Source organism: Dermochelys coriacea, chromosome 9 (genome assembly GCF_009764565.3).
Source record: "Dermochelys coriacea isolate rDerCor1 chromosome 9, rDerCor1.pri.v4, whole genome shotgun sequence".
Lineage (NCBI taxonomy): Eukaryota > Metazoa > Chordata > Testudines > Dermochelyidae > Dermochelys > Dermochelys coriacea.
In genome coordinates, this window is record NC_050076.1 from 13,725,480 (window position 1) to 13,743,095 (window position 17,616).

Sequence of the window (17,616 nt, forward strand, 5' to 3'; positions counted from 1 at the left end):
AGGACTGGCAAACACTACACTGAGCCACAATGTGAGCTTCTCCCAGGCAGTAGAGGCAGCATTGACAGTCATTGCTGACCAAGAAGGATCACAGAAAGGAGGCACAGCATTTGAAGCCCAGAGTTCTGGGCATTGTCCAGTACCTGAATGGGGTACAGTGGGGGGGTTCCCCATAGCCTACTCCAACTCTAAAAGATACTAAAAACAATTAAAAATATTTAGTAGTAAGAATTAGTAAAATTATGAACTATTTACAATGGAATTAATATTGTTTTTCAGATAATGTCCGAGCTGAGGACAATAAAGCTTCTGATTTGGACCATGCGGTAGTGAGAAGGAACTCATAGTGGGATACAATAGGGACCATCACTCAAAGAAGAATTAATCTTCATTTCTTCAGTTTAAGGGCCACTTCCAGTGAGTAATGGAAGACAAACACATTTAATGCAGAATAACCTGAAAGGAAAATGAGCTACAGACTCCATGAAGTCAACCAGAGACTTCACTATTTTCTATCAACTTTATGTGGAGGCACTCAGGTACTGCAGTCGTGGACAGCAGCAGAATGAAACCCTAAAATAGATAATAAATATTTCTATTTATAAAGTAAAACAGCTTCAACAGGAGAGATTGAGACCCCTACCCAGAACACCCTGTAGTCCAGGGGTTAGGGAAGTCCCCTGCCATAAGGGAAACCCAAGTTCAGGTGCCTGCTCTAAATGAGGCAAAGTGGGGACTTGAACCCAGGTCACCCATATCCTTCATGAGTGCTCTAAATATGAGGCTATAGGGGTGGCAGTATCATCACCTGCCCTTCTCCACTGGTTTTGTGATGGGTGCCCAAGGGTATGTCTACACTGCAAAGAAATACCCGCAGCACTGAGTCACAGAGCCCAGGTCAATTGACGGGGTCACAGCAGTAGAGAGGCTAGGGTGGGGGGCGGGGCAGAGGCTGCTCCCCCACTGAGGAGAAGTGGCATCTTTTTAATGACGTGGCGCCTTTAAAATTTTTACTCACCCGGCGGTGCTCCAGGTCTTTAGCAGCACTTCAGCATCAGGTCCTTCACTCGTTCCAGTCTCTGGTGGCATTGCAGTCTGAGGGAGGTGGCGGTCCTTCAGTGCTCTGCTCCCCCCATTTTTTCCACCTGGCTATGCCACTGGGTCACAGGGTTTGGTCGGCAGGGCTGAAAATAGCAGTGTAGACATTCCTGCTTCAGCTGGAGCCTATGCTCTGAGACAGTCCCTCCTCTCCAGGTTTCAGATTCTGGGCTCCAGCTGGAACACGTACATTGCTATTTTTAGACCCCCCCCCAGCTCAACCCTAAGTCCCCTTGTGAAGCTACACTCCCTCTTCCCCTGAATATTTTTGGCCAAAATTATTTGGCAAATTCATGTAAAATCATGAACAATTTCAGTTGATCTGTAACTTCATTTTTTGGAAAATAAAGTATTACTACTATAATATCTGAAATATTTTGCTCAGCTTCATAACCGGGGCACAGAGTGGCTTAGAACTTTGCCCAAGGTCACACAGCAAATCAGTGACATAACTGGAAATCAAACCCAGATCCCTCCCAAACTGGTGCCTAATGATCCAGATCAAGTTGACATGATGTAGTACCTTGTAAGATGAAAACGAGTACTTGTGGCACCTTAGAGACTAACAAATTTATTAGAGCATAAGCTTTCGTGAGCTACAGCTCACTTCATCGGATGCATTTGGTGGAAAAAACAGAGGAGAGATTTATATACACACACACAGAGAACATGAAACAATGGGTTTATCATACACACTGTAAGGAGAGTGATCACTTAAGATAAGCCATCACCCACAGCAGGGGGGGAAAGGAGGAAAACCTTCCATGGTGACAAGCAAGGTAGGCTAATTTCAGCAGTTAACAAGAATATCAGAGGAACAGTGGGGGGTGGGGTGGGTGGGAGAAATACCATGGGGAAATAGTTTTACTTTGTGTAATGACTCATCCATTCCCAGTCTCTATTCAAGCCTAAGTTCATTGTATCCAGTTTGCAAATTAATTCCAATTCAGCAGTCTCTCGTTGGAGTCTGTTTTTGAAGCTTTTTTGTTGAAGTATAGCCACTCTTAGGTCTGTGATCGAGTGACCAGAGAGATTGAAGTGTTCTCCAACTGGTTTTTGAATGTTATAATTCTTGACGTCTGATTTGTGTCCATTCATTCTTTTACGTAGAGACTGTCCAGTTTGGCCAATGTACATGGCAGAGGGGCATTGCTGGCACATGATGGCATATATCACATTGGTAGATGCGCAGGTGAACGAGCCTCTGATAGTGTGACTGATGTGATTAGGCCCTATGATGGTATCCCCTGAATAGATATGTGGACAGAGTTGGCAACGGGCTTTGTTGCAAGGATAGGTTCCTGGGTTAGTGGTTCTGTTGTGTGGTGTGTGGTTGCTGGTGAGTATTTGCTTCAGATTGGGGGGCTGTCTGTAAGCAAGGACTGGTCTATCTCCCAAGATCTGAGAGAGCGATGGCTCATCCTTCAGGATAGGTTGTAGATCCTTGATGATGCGTTGGAGAGGTTTTAGTTGGGGGCTGAAGGTGATGGCTAGTGGCGTTCTGTTGTTTTCTTTGTTGGGCCTGTCCTGTAGTAGGTGACTTCTGGGTACTCTTCTGGCTCTGTCAATCTGTTTCTTCACTTCAGCAGGTGGGTATTGTAGTTGTAGGAATGCATGATAGAGATCTTGTAGGTGTTTGTCTCTGTCTGAGGGGTTGGAGCAAATGCGGTTATATCGTAGCGCTTGGCTGTAGACAATGGATCGAGTGGTATGATCTGGATGAAAGCTAGAGGCATGTAGGTAGGAATAGCGGTCAGTAGGTTTCCGATATAGGGTGGTGGTTATGTGACCATCGCTTATTAGCACCGTAGTGTCCAGGAAGTGGATCTCTTGTGTGGACTGGTCCAGGCTGAGGTTGATGGTGGGATGGAAATTGTTGAAATCATGGTGGAATTCCTCAAGAGCTTCTTTTCCATGGGTCCAGATGATGAAGATGTCATCAATGTAGCGCAAGTAGAGTAGGGGCATTAGGGGACGAGAGCTGAGGAAGCGTTGTTCTAAGTCAGCCATAAAAATGTTGGCATACTGTGGGGCCATGCGGGTACCCATCGCAGTGCCGCTGATTTGAAGGTATACATTGTCACCAAATGTGAAATAGTTATGGGTCAGGACAAAGTCACAAAGTTCTGCCACCAGGTTAGCCGTGACAGTATCGGGGATACTGTTCCTGACGGCTTGTAGTCCATCTTTGTGTGGAATGTTGGTGTAGAGGGCTTCTACATCCATAGTGGCTAGGATGGTGTTTTTAGGAAGATCACCAATGGACTGTAGTTTCCTCAGGAAATCGGTGGTGTCTCGAAGATAGCTGGGAGTGCTGGTAACGAAGGGCCTGAGGAGGGAGTCTACATAGCCAGACAATCCTGCTGTCAGGGTGCCAATGCCTGAGATGATGGGGCGTCCAGGATTTCCAGGTTTATGGATCTTGGATAGCAGATAGAATACCCCAGGTCGGGGCTCCAGGGGTGTGTCTGTGCGGATTTGTTCTTGTGCTTTTTCAGGGAGTTTCTTGAGCAAATGCTGTAGTTTCTTTTGGTAACTCTCAGTGGGATCAGAGGGTAATGGCTTGTAGAAAGTGGTGTTGTTACAGTGTGTATGATAAACCCATTGTTTCATGTTCTCTGTGTGTGTGTATATAAATCTCTCCTCTGTTTTTTCCACCAAATGCATCCGATGAAGTGAGCTGTAGCTCACGAAAGCTTATGCTCTAATAAATTTGTTAGTCTCTAAGGTGCCACAAGTACTCCTTTTCTTTTTGCGAATACAGACTAACACGGCTGCTACTCTGAAACCTACCTTGTAAGATATCATTCAAAATTACATTCATTCTTTATTTTTCACATGGAGAGATAGAAAAATCTAAATGTGTAATGTGAATATGCTATATCAGAGTATGATACTTGTAGTTTATGTAGCATATACAGTATGTATTCTCTGATGTACTTGCAAAAAGAAAAGGCGTACTTGTGGCACCTTAGAGACTAACAAATTTGACTCTCTGTACACAAAATGCAATCATATGTTCATCATCATCATCATCATCATCATTTTTAGGCACATAAAAGAACACGGGTAGACTGTAATTATCCACTTCAGAGTGGACAGTAAAGTGTGGTCATTTCCATGCTTCTACATCTATTTTGTGACTGATTGCAGAGTTCAAAAAGAATTTACAGTACAGCTTTCACAATGAGCCTTGAGTTGCTTTTATACAAGATGTAAAAAAACCTAACCCAACAGTCATATCTGATGATATTCATTCCACCCTTCAGCATATTTTAAGTCAACAATTAAGCAGCACAAGTAAAATATGCTCACTGAAAAAAATATTCTTTTAATCACTGTGATGGGGTGTCTAATCCGCACAAGGCCTGATCAGGTACAACAGGCCAATTAACCAATAGGCTGCAATCTGGAGAGGAGCCAAGGACTGATAAGACCTAATGGCTGATGCAGCCTAGTTGGGAAAAGAGCTGGGAAAGGCTTATGAAGAAACAACATTGGTGGTAAGAGAGGCCTGCAGGGAGGTGCTATCCAGTCACTCTTTAGTGAGGAGGGAAGTAGGAGGAGGAGTTCTCTGGAGGGAGAACAGGACCTAGAATCCTGCCTTGGACTACAGATTTGGGTAAAAATTTGGTAAAAAAAAATCCAAGAGAATGAAGTAGCCATGGGGAGTGGAGGAAGCTCCAGAGGCAACTCAGATATGGGCCAGATGATAGGGAAGAAAGGTATGAAAGAGCCCAGGGAAACACTAACATGGTCAGAGCTTTAGCAGACTCTGGTTGCTGGGCATAGTGTCCCTGGGCTGGAACCTGGAGTAATGGGTGGACCTGGACCCACTAGCTGCTGGGAGAGTGACACAGACAGGGCAGTAGATCAGAAGACTGCCTGAGACAATTCACCCAGTGGGACTTTGTTACTCCGGAATGGGAGGACTATAGTGATGTGGCCAGAGGGCCGAGTCATGAAGAGAGTCACCTGAGTCCAGAGCGAGAAATGAGACGGGAGTGGGATGTCAGACCAGGCAGAGCTCTTGTGCAGACACAGCCACAAGGAGGCATCGCAGGAGTTAGCAGAGAACCCTGTGTCCCCTACCTTTCTAATATTCAACATAGAATAGGATAAGTAGACAAGATTAAAATATATATATTCACTGTTAAATGGTGAGTCCCTGGCAGCCCTTTTATGCATCAGTATTTCCCCATATTTTCTTGGGCAAAAAAACCTTTCATTTTGAGGTGCAGGGAAAATTCAGTTTTCCAGTCTTCAGGGAAGAAGAATGTTACTTTGAGTGGCTCACGTCAAAGCCATATTGATCAAGGGCCCACTCCTAATTTCCTAGCATACCAAATCTCCATTTAAGCCTATGGAAATGTAGTGGATGTAAAGAATGTAAACTGGAAATCAGAAATTCCATTTTTAGGTTAAAAAGAAAAAAGTTTAATCAATGTAGTTGCACTTTTTTTTATACTGATTTCACTATCCTGCATAAATTTAAGAACTGTCATACCACTATTTATAAAAAAAAGTCAAAGAGGAGACACGTAACCTTGACTTGAATTGTTTTAATAAAACATTGCATACCATATGATATGAGATAATTACCACCCAGAGTCTAATTTCTTATTTTGAAGAGACAGGCAAATGTAGATCTGCCTAATTTGATCAGTTTCCTTATTTTTAGTCCAGAATATTTTCTTACACTCAAATAATCTATTGAGTTTAAAAAAAGGAAAAAAGTGACCATTAAAGCAGGCCATCTTCTCAAAGTATGGAAAATGGAAACAAAGAGAAATGAACCACATTTGAGATGTGTAGTTTGTGCAGATATATTATAAATGCAATCTAAGGAAAATAAGATCTAAAGGTAAATGTTGCTTAATTCTGTAAATGCAGCATTTAAAGCTGTTGATAGTCTCTCTCTGAGTTCTGCAGCTTTTAATCACAATTTCTGAAATAGTGCTGAAATGAGTTTCTTCTTGTCTACACTTGTATCTAACTCGTGTCCTGCACTGCTTCAAGTATACCTGTTGCTAACACCAATTGTCAACAATTGTCTGTAGTGGAAACAAGGCTTTACGTAAGAAATAAAAATTAAAAAAGGTACATCCCAGCTAATAAATTCATTCCAATTTAAGCATATATTTAAAGGAACAATTACATAGCACAAATAAGATGTGGTAAGACTACACCTCGAATACTATCAACAGTTCTGAGCACCCGAAACATGTACACAAAAAGGGAATTCAGAAAAATGCAACAAAAATCATTAAGATCATGGAGCAAGTGACTATGTAACCCCAGTACTCTCAGAATATTACCTCTTCCTAGCTTTTAGATGGCACCTACACATATCAGCCACTACAAATCAAAGACCTCCTACCCCACATTATCAACATGGATCAAACCCGGGATCTTTAGTACCAGAAGCAAAGTAACTCCAGTGACTGACTTGCCATGGCCTGCGGCTCAGTTTGCACGTTTAATGCTCTTCTGTTATTTATGAGGCAATCCAGAAAACAAACTCAAGATCACAGTGTGTAAAAATCCAATCCCCAAAAGCAGAGAATTTCCAAAGACATAACTAAGAACTCAAAAATTATTATAAGGGATAAAAAGATTGTAGGATGCATTGGACAAGCACAATTTATATTTTGAATCTATTTGTTTTAAATGGCTTACCACTCTGATGTGGGAATGTAGTAGTGTTTGTAGGTAATGCACACATTCATTATATTTTTTTGGATTACTTAAATTACTTATTTTTTGGATTTAGAGTACTCTGCTTGACTGAATAGTGCCAGATCTTTACTTCCAAGTACTTAGCAGTACACAAATAAAGGTCAGTCCTAGCTGCTGTATATATACAGAGCTGTTGTAAAACACAGCTGTGCTAAATGCAAATGAATCAGAGTTTTAGTACAAAAGCTTTTGATAAATGGGGACTTGCTAAAAAATGCATGAATCTCCTAATGTTTTCTGCTGTACTAACATTTGTTGCCGATATAAAAAAACATTAGTTAAGAAGGTCCAGAATAAGGATTTGACAAGTATGACCTCCTTTTCAAAGTGGCTGATATTTTATATTCCATGGAAAAATGGATGTGGGTTATAGATCATTGTAAAGGGCTTGATGCATTCTCATTCTACCATATATAGAAATGGAAATGTAATGAACTTAGTTTAATGCATTTTAGTGGAATTTTACTCCATTATAATCAGGTTCCACTGGGCTACGCCTGTTGGAATGCAGCAATTATCACTGCTCAGATAGGTATTAAATAATGCATGCCACTAGGCTATAGCCTCTCCTTCCACCTCTGTGCAAACTGGTAGAAGAGAGGACAAAAAGAATCCCTGACTCATGTATTTGCTGCCACTACTTCCTTTTGGGAATGCAGATATGACCTTCTGAGTCCCCCGCTTTATTACAATCTATTTATATTGTGGTACTTCCCAGATGCCCCAATCAGGATAGGGTCACATTCAGGCTGAGTGCTACAGGAACATGCAGTAATATATAGGTCTCTGCCCCGAGAGAGTTTACAATCCAGAGAACAGATACAAATCAGACAAGAGAGGATACAAACAAAATATCAGCTGATCTTTAATTTGTGGGATATACCCTGCTGCTGGTTTAGACTGAAAATGAAAAACAAACAAACCTATAAAAATAAGCATATGGATTATTTTAAATGAGTGACGTCTACTCAATTAGTATGCACAAGATGTATTGACAGAGTCATGTCAATAAAATTGCTTGAATTATCGCATCATTCTATTCCAAACATAATAGCAAATGAGAATATAATACTGGTCAAGCTAGGTCTTACAATACTGAATTTCCATTATTGCTAACGTTAAAAGAAGCCTTAGGCAAACCGTTAAGTATTGTACTGTGGATACCAAGAAATTATATATCCAGCCTAATTTCTCTTTCCCAAATCCATTAGTACCAGTATGCCACTTTCCTTTTTTTAGAGAAGAGATGAGACACTGGACTGGAGGCTTCTAGCTGAAAAGTTCTTTGCCACTAATACCCAAAAGAACACCTGTCAGACTGAATGTAAATCTGCTCAATAAGGACAACCTACCAAGTCTCATCAGAAAGCTGATTCAAAAAGACTGATGTGCAGAGCTCCAGTAGAAAGTCAATCTATTATCCTTTCATCCTCCCAATGGATTGGCTTACCATGCTGAGATTCCTCCTGCTTGGTGTGTTCACCCCAATGTAACTGATATCACTAGGAACAAATAATGTTAAAAATATCTTCCCCGTCTCTCATGCTCAATGTGCTCCTGCTTCACACTGTCCTGTATGTTCCACATAATAACTTTTTTTTAAAGTAAAGGAATACTTAGTTGCTTAGTATAGCATTAACTATTTTCAAACATATGACCAAAATATTTATTCCATGATATTGCAAATTGACTTATGTGTACTATATTGCACCCTTTAAATTTTGCTCTAAAGTAATATAAAGCAAAGTATTGTTAAAGAGTGATCTAGCCTTACGAGCTAAGACAGAGTCTTTAGTTTTGGTTATCCTACTACATCATACTGATTCCCTTATTTAAGAATTTGCAGCCAATTACCTCTTCACTAAACACTAAGTGACAACAATAGAATATTATTATGCTCTTTTTACTGGACCCAATAAAATCAGAATTATAAGCAATGACATTTTGGATATTGTTTAGAACAAAAGGTATTACTCTCAGAAACCTAGGAATAGTCATACTGGCATTTATTCTGCATACTGAGATACTTTAAAAATAGTTTGAAAAATTTCCTCCATTTTTTTTTAAACAAATTGTTTCAATAATATTTTGGGACAAAGTTCTCAGTTGTTATACGTCGGCATTGCTGCATTGACTTCAATGGAGCTATATTAATTTATTCCAGCTGAGAATCTGCCCGAGCTCCTTTCTTCCTAGTTTGGATTTTATGCTCTGTCTTTTTTGACTAACATGCTTTCAGTTGTTTCTATAATATTATTTCTGCTGACCTTAAAATAGAAAATACAAAAAAAGGAAACTCCCAGAAATTCTTCATTATTGTGAAATTCCTTTAATCACAGTGCCCCCACACTTTGAAGAATTAATTGCATTTACCTTCCTTTGTCTTCAAGTGTTCAGAGTACAATAACTGCTTAAGGATAATTTAATCATGCTACTCAACACATGAACATATGCATGGACCGTATAGTCAACAACCCAGAAGTTCCCCCCGGCTCCTTTTCTATCCCACACCCACCCGATATTCCAGGACTGAGAGAGCTTTGTTCCTTCCTGGGCAGTGATCAAGGAACATTGCATGGTTTCCCCAAATTCTGCTCAATCAATATTTTGTGCTGTGGACCTATATTGTAGTCAAGGTCCTCTGCATAATGGGACAGGACATGGCCTGCAGATAACATGCTAGCCAAATAAGAGGGTGGAGATGCAAAAAACAAAAAAACAAAAAAAATGGATAGGAAGGCAGTAAAATTTGTAACCACACACAGGGATGCATTTCAGAGTAGCAGCCATGTTAGTCTGTATCCATAAAAGGAAAATACTTGTGGCACCTTAGAGACTAACAAATTTATTAGAGCATAAGGGATGCAGGGGTCTTCTGTAGTCTCACACTGTTACCATAAGTTAGAATCAGGATAAAGTTGCTGATTAAGTTCATACTGTCCTGTGGCAGCAGAGACTCCTTGTTAAATCTACCAGGAAGGGAGAGGTGGGCATGAGCCCTCTGGTCAAAGAGTAGGGAAAGAGACAGGAAGGTCCTGCAGGAACACAAGGAACTGTCAGGCCTGGAGGGAAATCTTAGGCTGAGGTTTATGTTTTGCTATTAGAACTAGTTAGAGTTACTAGTAAAGCCAATCCCCAGGAAGGGTAAATTTGACCATTTATAGAGCGTGCAAACTTTTTGGAACAGGTTTAGAACATCACAGATGACTATCATGGAAAAACAAAAGAAACATTCTTGCCCCAATGGTAAATTATAATTCTTTCCAAAGGCACAAGTTTAACCCCGGAAAATATCCAATGTAATTTACAGTTGGCAAAGCTTTTAATTTGCACTGAAACCATGGTCTGACATTTAAGTCCCCTGATTTAATCCATGTATGAACAAGTCACTCCTTCCCTAGTCAACCCTTGAAATAGTAAGTTGTTTCCAACCATCATATAGAACAGTGGTTCTCAACCAGAGGTCTGGAACCCCCTGGTGGGGGCACGAGTAGGTTTCAGGGGGGCAGCCAAGCAAAGCCAGTTTTAGACTAGCTGGGGCCGATGGCAAAAAGCTGAAGCCCGGCTGTGTGGGGCTGAAGCCCCAGGGATCTGAGCCCTGCCACCTGGGGCTGAAGTTGAAACCTGAGCAACTTAGCTTTTCGGGGACCCCTATGGTGTGGGGCCCCGGGCAGTTGCGCTGCTTGCTACCCCGTAATGCTGGCCCTAGCTTTGCAGGAAAACAGCGTTGTGGCACTGGTGGGCTGTGGAGTTTCTATAGCATGTTGGGCAGGACCTCAGAAAGAAGGTTGAGAATCCCTGATATAGAACATGAAAAGATACATGCTACATGCAAAACTCCTATGGACTTGAATGGGATCTGTGCAAATGGAATAGCAGCACTATATGGCCATTCACGTTCATTATGCTATCTGTACAAACTTCATTTTTCAGAAAGATCAGCCTGGAGCAGACTTATTAAAGCAGAGTTGAGGGAACTATGACCATTGTCCTGCAGACAGCAATACAGATGGATGAATCAAATGACTCAAGAGATGCCACGTGATTATATTTTCTACAATATGAATCATTGCAGGGTATTATCATAAAAACAGTTTATGATACTACTCGCAGAAACTACTAATTCAGACCTTCTCTGAAACACCAAACCCGAAGACAAATTTTCTTCTACACGTCATCAGCCTATAACACAGGATGATTACAATATTGTCATATTTCTGCATATTCCTGCCTTTCATCCAAAGATCTCAAAGTATTTAACACACATTTTTTGATACTCTCAATACTCTTCTTTTAGTAGGTCTTACATCGTTTTGATTAAACAAATGGGAGGAGGAGGGGCAAAGGCACAAAAGTCAAAATTTTCAAGGCTATCATCGGTGTCTGGTGCCTCCAGTTTTGCTTGCCCAATATGATTTTCAGATGTGTTGACAGCTCACAATTCCAACTGAGATCAATAGGAACCATTTGCCATCAAAGCTTCTGTACATCAGGCTCAACGTGTCTCAAAATTGGGAACCCAAAAATGGAAGCAACCAAAAGGAGAGGTCACTTTTAAAAATTCTGGCCAAAGATTTTAAGTGAGTTGCTAGTGATCACATTGCAAGTCAGTGGTCAAGTCCTAATCCTCAGTCTCCCATTTAACTACTAAGCATTTTTTCCCTTTGTTATATGCTGCACTATAAAAACATCCAATTTTGGCAATAGCCTGTTTTATATCACTACCATTTAATTGTAAGAATCCTGGTCTGAAGAAAGTAAAAGAAAACAAGAAACAAATAAAACCTCAGTATTTTTAAATCTATATAATTAAATCTTTCCTTTAATTGTAGATTTCTCCTGGGGGCTGAGGCAGGGTTGTTGGACCGCTTTCCCCTATTAGACTCTTCTAACCCCACCTATATCTGAGCCATCCCTCTTCTCCTCTACTCATAGTATGGAGAAGGAGATCTGTATTTCCTCTGTGTACAGGGCAGGAGCAGGCTCTTGAGAAGAGGAGCAGGGGTGGAAGAGTAGAAAGGGACTGTGGTGCCAGCTGGCATGAGGGAAAGGAGCAGAGACAACTGAAGCAAGTATATGTCTTAATCTTTCCCATTCGCCGCGGATCTATGGACTATTGTTTAGATTTGGGAAAGCTTGTTGTTTCTCATAGCCTACTTGCACTGACTGGTAAAATGCAGAGAGATCCAATTATTTTCTTAAAAAGTGTATTTGATGTGTTATTTCACTAAAATGTACAGGAATAGCACATGGGGAATAAATACATAACAGCTTATGCCCCCAGTCTGTTTTTACCACCACTGAGAGATCAGAATAAGCTCTTAGTTGTGTGCTTACAAGACATGTGTTGTAGTGTTCTCTCTCCTATTTGACATCAAGTGCTGTAGGACTAATGTCAAATTTAAAATCTGTTAAGGAAAAAGTGGGGTTTATTATTTACAGCTTTCAAGAGTTATTTGGCTAGGCTTTTTTCATAACAGGCAAATCTCACAAAGGCTGATAATGTGCTTTATCTCAGAATTTATTAGATCAGACCTTTAAGGAGTGAAAGCTGATAGTTTCTAAATGTTGCACAATATAATTTAAGATGAACATATATTACATTATCTTTCAGGTTTTTATCCTTTAGAAGGTGACCTTCAAAAATTACTTTTGCAGCAATGAAGCTGAACTTTCAAGAATGATGCATGCATGGTGTATAAAAGATAGAAGTGTTTACATGGTACACATTGCAAAAGATAAATTGGCAGATCTGGTAAAGTGCAATCTATATCTGCCTACCCTTTTCAGATATCAAAGAGCAGTAAAATCTGTATATGCACATTTCTGTGGAAGATACTAAGAGCCCTAGAGGGTTTATATCTGTTTGGAAAGATGCAGATTGTAGACACCATTATGGAATAAGATTTACTCCCCTGTCTTCAAACTTCTTAATAGAATAAAGCTGTTGTTCCAGTTACATAGGAAAGCTCTTTCTTTTTTTAACTGAAAGTTAAATCTTCCTCTGAGCATCACATCTTCTGCATTTTGTCTCTTCCATCTTGATGCTCCATAAATTTACACACACAAGTAACTTTATACATGAGTAGGCCCTCTAAATTCAATGGGAATGACTTATATGCATAAGCTAAGCATGAATGTGAATGTTTGCAACATCCAGACATTTGATTTTAACATCTTCAGAACATCGCTATCTTCATTCTATGTCTTGTACAGTATTAAGAAGATTGTTGGGACTTAGCAAATAATAATCTCAGTGCTTTCTTTTCAGAAAGTAAGAGCATTTTTGAGAGTCTCTCTTCACTTACAATTCAAGATTCACAGATTGTAAGGCCAAAAGAGACATTAGATCATCTAGTATCACCTTCTATATGTCATAGGACATAATAGATGGAGAATCCACCACTTCCTTCGGTAGTTTACTAGTATGGTTAATCACCCTTACAGTAAAATCTTTATGCCTTATTTCTAATTTGAATTTGTCTGGCTTTAGTGTCCAGCTATGGTTTCTTGTTATGTCTTTCTCCACTAAACCCACAAATTTTATGAGCAGCAGTGATTTTATATTTCCAGATCATTATTAAAATGTTGAACAGCATCAAATCTAGCACCGACACCTGTAGAACCCCACTAGAAAACATCCCCATTCGATGATGATTCCCCATTGACAACTATTTTTTTAAGATATGTCAGTTAGCCAGTTCTTTATCCATTTAACATGCACTTTGCTGGTATTGTATGGTGCTAATATTTTAATCCAAAAGTTGTGCAATACCAAGTCAAATGCCTAACAAATGTCTAAATACATTACATCTACACAGTTACCTTTATCGATCAAACATATATCTCACCAAAAAATGAAATCAGGTTTAACAAGTCCTATTTTCCATAAAACTATGTTGACTCGCACTAATTATATTCCCATCCTTTAATTTTTTTATTAATTGAATTCTGTATCAGCTTTTCCATTATTTTGTTTGATACCATGGTAACTGGCCTATAATTACCTGGGTCATCCCACTTGGGCTTTTTGAAATATTGGCACACTATTAGCAGTCTTCTGGAATTTCCCTAGTATTCCAAACTTTATTAAAAATTAACATCAGCAGGCCAAGGATCTCCTCAGGATCTCTTTTGGGACTCTGGTGCAAGTTATCTGGGGCTGCTGATTTTAAAATCTTTATCCCTAGTAAATGCTGTTTAACATCCTCCCTATTTACAGAAGCACTGGAAAGTACTTCATCTTCCTCATTTGATTTGAGTACATCATCCTGCTTTTTCCCCCCAAATATTCAACTGAAATATTTACTGAACATTTCTGCTTTTCTGCATCATTATTAACAATGTTATCATCTCCATCTAGTTATGGGCCTATCACACTGTTAGGACTTCTTTTGTTTCTAATAAACTTAAACTACTTATTGTCCTAACTGACACTCATGGGTTTCTCTCCGATATCTTTAGCTTCCCACTTGGTAGCTATTTGCTACATACAACAAGGATGCCCATCAGGGATGTCTCCTGTAGCTTTCTGTTCCTGTATTGGTATCATTCTTTAGTATATTATGTCCCTCCTCTCTAGACTGTGTGCTGGAAATATTAGTTTCCTAGTGAAGTCATAGACCTAATCTGACTTTTTAAAATTAATACCACCACCAAAAGAGGAGCTGCATTGGTGACAGCAAAGATGTATGTGCTCACAAGTCTTGAAATAGCTAGTGTTCTTCTTAAAACCATAGCTCCTGAATAATATAACATGAGTATCTCAATTTTTATTTTAAAAATGTTTCTAGCCCTCATGGCTGTGGAGAAAAGATTGAAAATGTAAAGCCTTAAACGTTTAAAGGTAGAAGCAAATAAAATCTCCCAAATTTATTACTTTTAAAAGTCTAATGATTTTTTGGGGCCTGACTTACAACTTTTGAACTTTTGGGGTAGCATTTCTGAGGATTAACCAGATGACCAAGTATGTCTTTTTCTTTTCTAATTTATGATTCTGTGAATTTTAGAACATTAATCTGGGCTCTTCATTTCACTTATAGAGGCAAATTAAGAAAACATACAAAACACTACTTTCATCACAGTTAAATGCTAAATAAAATCAAGTGTCCTTTGTCTCTGCTTTCATCTGCACGTGTCTTTAAAAGAACTATATAAAAAAATCAGCTCATTAGCTGTTAATTCATATTGCATAATCTCTAACTCTCCTCCAATATTTCTACAAGAAAAAATGTACTAAATGTTGCTAAAAAGAGCTGTATCGAGCCAGCTTGCATTAATCTTAGCTCAAAGACACACTCCTGTGAACCTCTATAAGGAACCAACTCCATATTTAAAAACACACATTTTGAGGCAGAACTTTCAGACAGAATATAACCCAATATCCATCTCTGTCTTCTAGGCTGTACAGAATTACATTTAAATTGTTAGAAGGCTGCGTACACAAAGGATTATTTCAGTAAATGACTGGATTTCTAGACTTTCTAAACACAGACCATATTACCAATACATAACTAAGAGACATATAAGCAGAAACAAAGCCAAGTCTTCATACATGCTTTAGAAATTAGTCTCTCTGAAGACTGTATAAGAAAACAGATCAAACTGCAGTGAAACTTTCATTCAAAAAAAGTGGACGGTGATTATTTTAATCTGCATGTAATTCACAATGAATAATGTATTCAACACATTTTGCCATTTCCACTCTTGTTTTTGAACTGTCTGTGAACTGATCATGATTTTCTCCAGTTCATCCATTATTGCAAAGTACTTGCTAAAAAAATCACTGCAAATACTTCTGGTTCTGTAGCCTGGATGCAATTATTTGATATTCAGAATTCCAACTGTTTTGATTGGAGATGCAGGCCAAATTTTTCAACCTTCATAATTAGCCTCCTAAATCCATATTCAGGAAGCTAAATAAAGGCACCTGATTTTCAAAGCTGCTGGGCATCTGAGTCTCTCATTGACTCATGGGTTTTTTGGGTGCTCAGCAGCATCCATTGACAATAAGACTGCTTTTATGAAAGCACAGGGTTGCGAAGTGACCAACCTAAGGTCACCACGCAGATCAGTGGCAGAGTTGGGAACTGAACAAAAGCCTCTTGACTGACTCGCAATGTCTTAGTCTATCCACAGGCCCACACAGGTTCTGACTACAATAGTTTGGATACTTTTCTGCAGAACTAGTTTGGAAGTCCCAGGTTTTATGTTATTTCTGATTCCAGAAATACCCCAGAATTGGTCACACCATCAGCATCTCTGCATTCCACATCCAGGTCCAGCTGTAACAAGGAACTGCAGACATGCACACAAGTGAAAACCAGCAATTTAAACAAAAATATTAACCAAACTATTTAAAAAACTGGATGAGGTTGTATGTCTTTTGGGTAAAGGTTTGGTAGGTAGAAGTGACATGGAGGGAGTATTCTTATTTTATTCTAATCAGTTAGCCCATCTGTACTTTTAATGTTAAACTAACCATACGAGTTCTAATCTACAATTTTTCTGTGGTATTTGGTTCTATTATGAGTGACTCAAAGGAGAGAGTTTGTTAAAATTAATATCGTTGTAAAGTTTATAAAGTTCAATGGCTCATTCAGTTGTTCAGAGAGTATAATCAATCAGATTCCTCTTATACCAGTAAAACCTATCAGGTAAAGGTAAAGGACGCTCACTGCTTGTTTTTCTCAATGTCATGAGTTTGATGCATTATTTTATTTGCCAGAAAAGAAAAATCAGCTAAGGTTAGAGCCAATATTAGATTATAAACAATTCAGCTTTTCCAGCCAGAGCCTTTTGATGCCAGGAGTGCATTAAAATCTTTACATCTATACATCAGCAGAGAAGTGAGAAGAATGTGGTGGAAAAGATAAAAAAACCTTTGAGATTTGCTCACGGAGAGGCACATCCTAAAAACCTTTCCATTTTCTGGCTTACTGTCTTGAACACATTTTTTAGGCACTCACCTGCCAGATTCATTAGCATGACATAAATAATTTGACAAATTGAACTATCAGCCTACAGGGGTAATTTCACTCAATACAGAGGGCCTGCATAAAGCCTATGTGCCATGTAATGCTTGGTTTAAGCAGCAGTTAAGTGGTTCCTAGGACTTTGTACACTCCCTCTGCACTGTGATGAATTTTACACTATACAAACTTAAATATGATGAAAGAAAAAGTTAAACTACAACTCCCTATATTTGCTTTTATACTTGGAAGACAACTGCTCTGTTTCATTGCATTTCAGCCTTCAGAATGGGAAGTACTGTAATGTTTCAAGGAATGTCCTTCATTTACTCACACCATTTCTTCCATGACTCAGCATGAAAAATCTTTGCCAACCTACTCTATGAAACCAGTCATTCACTGTGTAGGGTCTAACCTCACCCCTTTTGTGGTTGGCAAGAAGATAAAGTCCAGCTCAAACTTCTGCTAGCTTTGGCTGTTCTAGAGTGCCTTCCTCACCGCCATTCAGCCCACATGTTAGATTCTCTAATTATGGCCCTATAGGGTGAGTGCCTAGAAATTCCACTCAACTCAATAGGCGCTAAAGAGTTTCAGCAACTTAGATTAAAAAAAAATCCTGGCCTTATTTTCAATAAGTTTGACTATGTATGTGGGAAAGTTTACTAGAATCATTCACTAGTATTAGTACTAGTACTAGTAATCTGAAAAATGGAATTAGATATTCAAGACACAGCTTTGGCCCCAATCCTGCTCCTTTTGAAGTCACCAGTAAAACTCATGTCAACTTCAAGTGAGAACAAGATCCAGA

General features: G+C 39.3%; 1 protein-coding gene across 1 annotated transcript in view; it reads right to left on the reverse strand.

The window, feature by feature from the left end:
* Positions 1-17,616, reverse strand: part of NAALADL2 (N-acetylated alpha-linked acidic dipeptidase like 2) — a 901,987-nt gene that overhangs the window by 188,620 nt on the left and 695,751 nt on the right. The window lies entirely within an intron of this gene.